This window comes from Drosophila obscura, unplaced genomic scaffold (assembly GCF_018151105.1).
Source record: "Drosophila obscura isolate BZ-5 IFL unplaced genomic scaffold, ASM1815110v1 contig_195, whole genome shotgun sequence".
NCBI lineage: Eukaryota > Metazoa > Arthropoda > Insecta > Diptera > Drosophilidae > Drosophila > Drosophila obscura.
In genome coordinates, this window is record NW_024542784.1 from 297,033 (window position 1) to 303,611 (window position 6,579).

Sequence of the window (6,579 nt, forward strand, 5' to 3'; positions counted from 1 at the left end):
CGAATGTTTTTTTTTAACTTCATTTACTTTCATATTTGACAAGTCAATTTTATTTTATTTAATTTTTAAATACGCTTTACTACTTTCCCTTCCATACGTGGTCTTAACTCTCGTCTGGTTGGTGTTAGTTGAGGAGAAACAATTTGTTCATTTTTGTTGTTAGAATTTACATTTACTGAACAATTGCCTTTGACATCAGGTTCCTTCACTTTAGGTGATGTAAGATTGTCAGTGCCTTGATCTCTAATTTGATCCAAGTGACGTTTTATTTCCCGATTATTATTCGCCAAAATACAACAATACGAACGAGGGCCCAGTTGTTGTTTAACAGTTGCCTGAGTCCAGCTTGCCTTGTTAGGATTTTTATAGTCCCTAACCATGACTTTCTGGCCCTTTAAAAATTCTGTGCTTCGTCTGCCTTTATGATTAAGGATACTTTCATTCTGTTTTCTATTTATTATGTTTTCTACCGAAGGTGGTTTCAACAAAGAAAATCTTGTTTTTAGTGTCCGACCAAAAAATAACTTAGCAGGAGGCTCTCCCGTAGTACAATGAATCGTGTTTCTGTAATCTATCAAAAATCTATTCAAGATTGTGTCAAATTCTTGCCTTTCATTGAATTTCATATTTGCGTATAATGATTTCTTAACCGTCTTTACGAAATTTTCTGCTTGACCATTTGTTGCTGGATGTCCTGGTGCTGTAAAAATGTGATTAACACCATTGTTTTTCATAAACGTTTGAAAATCATCAGAAGTAAACTTTCGTCCGTTGTCACTAACTAAAACGTCCGGTAAACCATATCTGCAAAATACTTCTCTAAGCTTGTTGATTGTAAACGATGAAGTTATGTCTTTCATTTTGAATACTTCTACCCATTTCGAATATGAATCTATTATAACCAACAAATAAAAACCTTTGATTGGTCCTGCAAAATCAATGTGTATTCGACTCCATACCTTTCCTGTAGATTTCCATGGAATTAATAAACTCTTTTCTGGACTTGATTGTAGTTCTTGACAAGGAATACATTCTCGAATTAACTTCTCAATCTCAGAATACATACCAGGCCACCACACATAAGAACGTGCTAACATTTTCGTTTTTACTATTCCCAAATGCGATGCATGAAACTCCGCTAGAATAACTCGTCTCAGCTTGGTTGGAAGTACTACTCTATACCCCCATAAGATACAATCGTATTCCACAGAAAGTTCATTTGATCTGCAAATGTAACTAGAATATTCGCTGCCTTTTAATCTTGACATCGAACCATTTTTAATTGCATCACAAACTTTTGATAATATAGGGTCGCGTCGTGTTTCTCGTGCTATTTCTTTGAAACCTATTTTAAACGCCTTATCGGACTGTATAAAATTTATGTAGTTGTACTCTTCGTTTGGTACTGCCGTTTTCCATTGAGGCATTCTAGAAAGTCCGTCTGCTATGTTCAACGTCCCCTTAATGTGCTCGACTGTGTATTGAAAACCTGACAATGTCAGTGCCCATCTTTGCATTCTTGCAGATGCCATCAGTGGAAGTCCTTTCATATCACCGAATATACTTAATAATGGTTTGTGATCAGTTCGAAGAATGAACTTGTTTCCCAAAAGATACTGTTTTAACTTAGTCACGCAAAAAACTATGGCCAGTGCCTCTTTCTCAAGAGTACTGTAATTATACTCGCTTTTGGACAAGGCTCTCGATACAAATGCTATTGGTTTGTTACCTTCATCGCATTTATGTGATAAAACACCTGAGACTGCATGGCTGCTTGCATCAGTTGTTAAAACTATAGGTAAATCTGGGTTATAGTGAACTAAAACTTGTTCAGAAGTTATCTCTGCCTTAATATCCTTATATGCACTTTGAAATTCCCTTGTCCAATTAAATTTCGTGTTTTTCTTTAGCAATGCATATAAAGGACTCATTATTTGGGCGAAATTATTGACAAATTTTGAATAATAATTTACCATGCCTATGAAAGCTCTCAGCTCAGATACATTTTCTGGAGTCGGTGCAAACAAAACACTCGAAACTCTGTCATTATTTTTGCTCAGTCCTATTTTGTCAATTGAAAATCCCAGGTAACAAATTTTGGATTTGAAGAACTCACATTTCTTGTCATTTAATTTTAATCCAACTGATTTCAGTTTGCTTAGTACTGCTTTTAAGTTTGAAATGTGTTCCTGAAGATCTCTTCCTGTAACTGTTATGTCATCTTGATAAACGACAACTCCTCGCATACCCTGAAACAATCCTTCCATTGTTTTCTGAAAAATAGCTGCCGCTGTTTTTATACCAAATGGTAAGCGTTTTACTTTTAATAGCCCAATATGTGTGCTCCAAGTGCACAACATTTGAGATTGCTCATCTAAATTTAGCTGATTGTAAGCATTTGACAAATCTAGTTTGGAATACAAGGTACCCCCTTCAAGCGCTGCAAAAATGTCGTCTATTCGAGGAAGTGGATACTTTACATCGACTAAGGATTTGTTTAATGTAACCTTGTAGTCACCACAAATTCTAATGTCACCGTTTGGTTTTAAAATTGGTACCAAAGGTGTTCCCCATTCAGAACTAACAACCTGCTCTAAAATTCCATCTTCGATGTATTTTCGCAGTTGAGTTTCAATTTTTTTCTTCCACGCTAATGGTAATGGTCTCGGCTTGAAAAAAACTGGTTTTGCTTCTTCTTTCAACAATAACGATACCGTGTTCATGTTATATGAACCTAAATAGGGCTCAAAAACATCATAAAATTCCGATCTAATCTGTTCTATAATTACAGAATTATTTTTGTCTTCATTTACATTGTTCACTTGCATTAACTCAAAATTAAAAGCTCTCAGAAATGTTCTTCCAAGTAAAGGTGGACTCACTGTATTCGTTACAACAACAACAATTTCTTTTTTTATACCTCGATATTCGATTGCTGCATCGTACTCACCAATTACTTTAATAGAATCTCCATTGTAATCTACATATGGAATTACGCATTTTCTAAGTGGTCTGTAGTTATTATGTCTTTCATAAAATGATTTTGGAACCAATGTGCAAGGTGCACCTGTGTCGCAAGCAATTTTCATATATGCTCCATCAATATTTACAGGTAAATAATAAACTCCACCAGTTGAGGTCGTACCAACGCTATATACGGAAAAATCATATTTATCATTATCAAAATTATTATCAGAATATGCGTTATAATTTGTTTGAGATACATAATTTACTGATTTCTTTACTTTATTTTTACATATACTCGCTAAGTGACATATTACCACAGCTGTGACATTTGCACGCCTTATACTTGCAGTTATTTGATACATGATTCCGCCAGCCACAATGTGTGCATGGCTGCTGCTTCTTTTCTCTGCCAGCGCCGCAGTCACCGTCGCCGTCACCGTCACCTTCGCCTCTGCCGCTTCTGGAACCAGCATTTCGGTTGCCCTTGAAATGACTTCTGCCGTTGCTTATCGGTTGATCTCTATTGTCGGTCCTTTGCTTATGCCAGTGACTAGTCCCGTTCTTTTGGTACACGTAGTTGACGTTGTGTTCAGTCTTCTGTATGCTCATCTTTGTCTCCAGTATCATTGCCTTCTTAAGTGCATCAGCAAGAGTTAGTTTTTCGTCTTCTTAGCACATTCTTTCGTATATGGTGTTTGGGAGACTCATTACAAATTGGTTTAACACAAATGCTTCTAGATTTACTCCAAATTTACACTGCAATGCCAATTGTTTAACTCGAGCATACCACTCCGCTACAGTCTCATCTTCACTTATAGTGGACACGTGAAATTTTTTCCGCTCTCTAAATATGAGTGTAGGTGGTGTGTAGTGTGTCTTTAAAATTGCACATAGTTCTTTGTATGTTTTGGACACAGGTGATTCCGGACAACACAAACTATGTAGTACAGTGTAAGCCGCTGTACCGATCGACTTCAACAAAACTGCCTTTTTTTGTGTTTTCCTCTTTCACATTCAATTCGCACAAATGTATGTCGAATTTTTCTTTCCAAATGCAGAAAGTTTCTTGATGTGGCGAAAACTCAGCAATTGCTGCCGTTTGATAAAATGTTGGAGTTGTATTATTCGTCATTGCGTGTTCGTATATTATACGAGTATGCACTTCTTTGTATATTAATACGTTTTTATTTCCTCGTCGCCAATTATGTAATGTATTGACACTAGCAGTTCAATAGACATGCGTTCATTTCAAGTCTCTTTTATTGAATGTCTTTCTCATCTCCTTAAACTCTACTCTTATATGTTAGGTGTGACCGTAAATTGCTCTTAACATAATACCTAACAATTTCCGTTACACTATTAAAAGAATCTGAGTCCGAAAAGTCTAGCTCCTTTTCCTCTACTTCTGGTATTTTTAGTACCGCGAGGATTGTTAGATCGTGTAGATCTTTTTCTTCAATTTCCTGTTCTTCTACTGATTCCTCAGCTGGATCAGCAAGGTCAATTTCCTTGTCTTGGCTTGATCCTGGTTTTTCAATGTCTATATTTAGAGGAGTATTTAGTATTGTGGGGATTGAAATATCCAATTTGAATTTATTTTGGATCGTTATCAAGTTCGATCGAAGTCTGATCAAGAGCTTTGATACTTTCGACCAATTTGTATCTCTGATATTTGTCCTATTTATGTGGATTAGCTGGCGTGCTTCATTAAAGCAATCAACTATCATAAACGCATGTTTTTCAATTGTTGCCTTTTGTATCTGCCTGTTTTGCGTAATGGACTTATAAGATTTATCAAACCTATTTTTGATGTCTAATAGTGAATTAAGGATTTCATTCCATTCCATTATTGGGATTTAATTTCTAAATACTACAAAGTCAATGACTCTGCCCAGAATAGAATTCTCAGTAATGATTGACTTAACTATTATACCTGGAATGGTAGTTAATACGATTGCTTTCTGTGTTCTCGAGCAATCGATTAAAGGGGAAAAATCTAATTGATATGTATCCATGTACATATATTCGAGCTCTAATATGCTCTTAGGGGTCGTTGAGACCAATTGTTGGATTCTAGCCGAAAACTGTGGGTCCCTAATGTGGACTTTCCTAATGGCCTCTAATGTTGGCATTATTTTGTTTGATAATTAATTCTGTTTCAATTTAAAAGTTTTTATTTAATTACCAAAAATTTTTGTTTTTCTGATTTCAAGCCCTGTCTAAATCGTTTGCCCTACTCATATATCTTTTCTTGATAATCTTGTTATGTTTAACATACAATGTTAAGAGAAACTGCAGAACGTTTACGATCGTTAAGATCAGCAACAAAAGCCATAAGGCTTGAATACCATCTGTGTGATCACACACACATGATACGTTGGCCGTATTGTCTTTCGTCTGACTATCGTCAGACCTGAACCAACCCATGGTTTTTTGCATTCTTGCAGATGCCATCAGTGGAAGTCCTTTCATATCACCGAATATACTTAATAATGGTTTGTGATCAGTTCGAAGAATGAACTTGTTTCCCAAAAGATACTGTTTTAACTTAGTCACGCAAAAAACTATGGCCAGTGCCTCTTTCTCAAGAGTACTGTAATTATACTCGCTTTTGGACAAGGCTCTCGATACAAATGCTATTGGTTTGTTACCTTCATCGCATTTATGTGATAAAACACCTGAGACTGCATGGCTGCTTGCATCAGTTGTTAAAACTATAGGTAAATCTGGGTTATAGTGAACTAAAACTTGTTCAGAAGTTATCTCTGCCTTAATATCCTTATATGCACTTTGAAATTCCCTTGTCCAATTAAATTTCGTGTTTTTCTTTAGCAATGCATATAAAGGACTCATTATTTGGGCGAAATTATTGACAAATTTTGAATAATAATTTACCATGCCTATGAAAGCTCTCAGCTCAGATACATTTCCTGGAGTCGGTGCAAACAAAACACTCGAAACTCTGTCATTATTTTTGCTCAGTCCTATTTTGTCAATTGAAAATCCCAGGTAACAAATTTTGGATTTGAAGAACTCACATTTCTTGTCATTTAATTTTAATCCAACTGATTTCAGTTTGCTTAGTACTGCTTTTAAGTTTGAAATGTGTTCCTGAAGATCTCTTCCTGTAACTGTTATGTCATCTTGATAAACGACAACTCCTCGCATACCCTGAAACAATCCTTCCATTGTTTTCTGAAAAATAGCTGCCGCTGTTTTTATACCAAATGGTAAGCGTTTTACTTTTAATAGCCCAATATGTGTGCTCCAAGTGCACAACATTTGAGATTGCTCATCTAAATTTAGCTGATTGTAAGCATTTGACAAATCTAGTTTGGAATACAAGGTACCCCCTTCAAGCGCTGCAAAAATGTCGTCTATTCGAGGAAGTGGATACTTTACATCGACTAAGGATTTGTTTAATGTAACCTTGTAGTCACCACAAATTCTAATGTCACCGTTTGGTTTTAAAATTGGTACCAAAGGTGTTCCCCATTCAGAACTAACAACCTGCTCTAAAATTCCATCTTCGATGTATTTTCGCAGTTGAGTTTCAATTTTTTTCTTCCACGCTAATGGTAATGGTCTCGGCTTGAAAAAAACTGGTTTTGC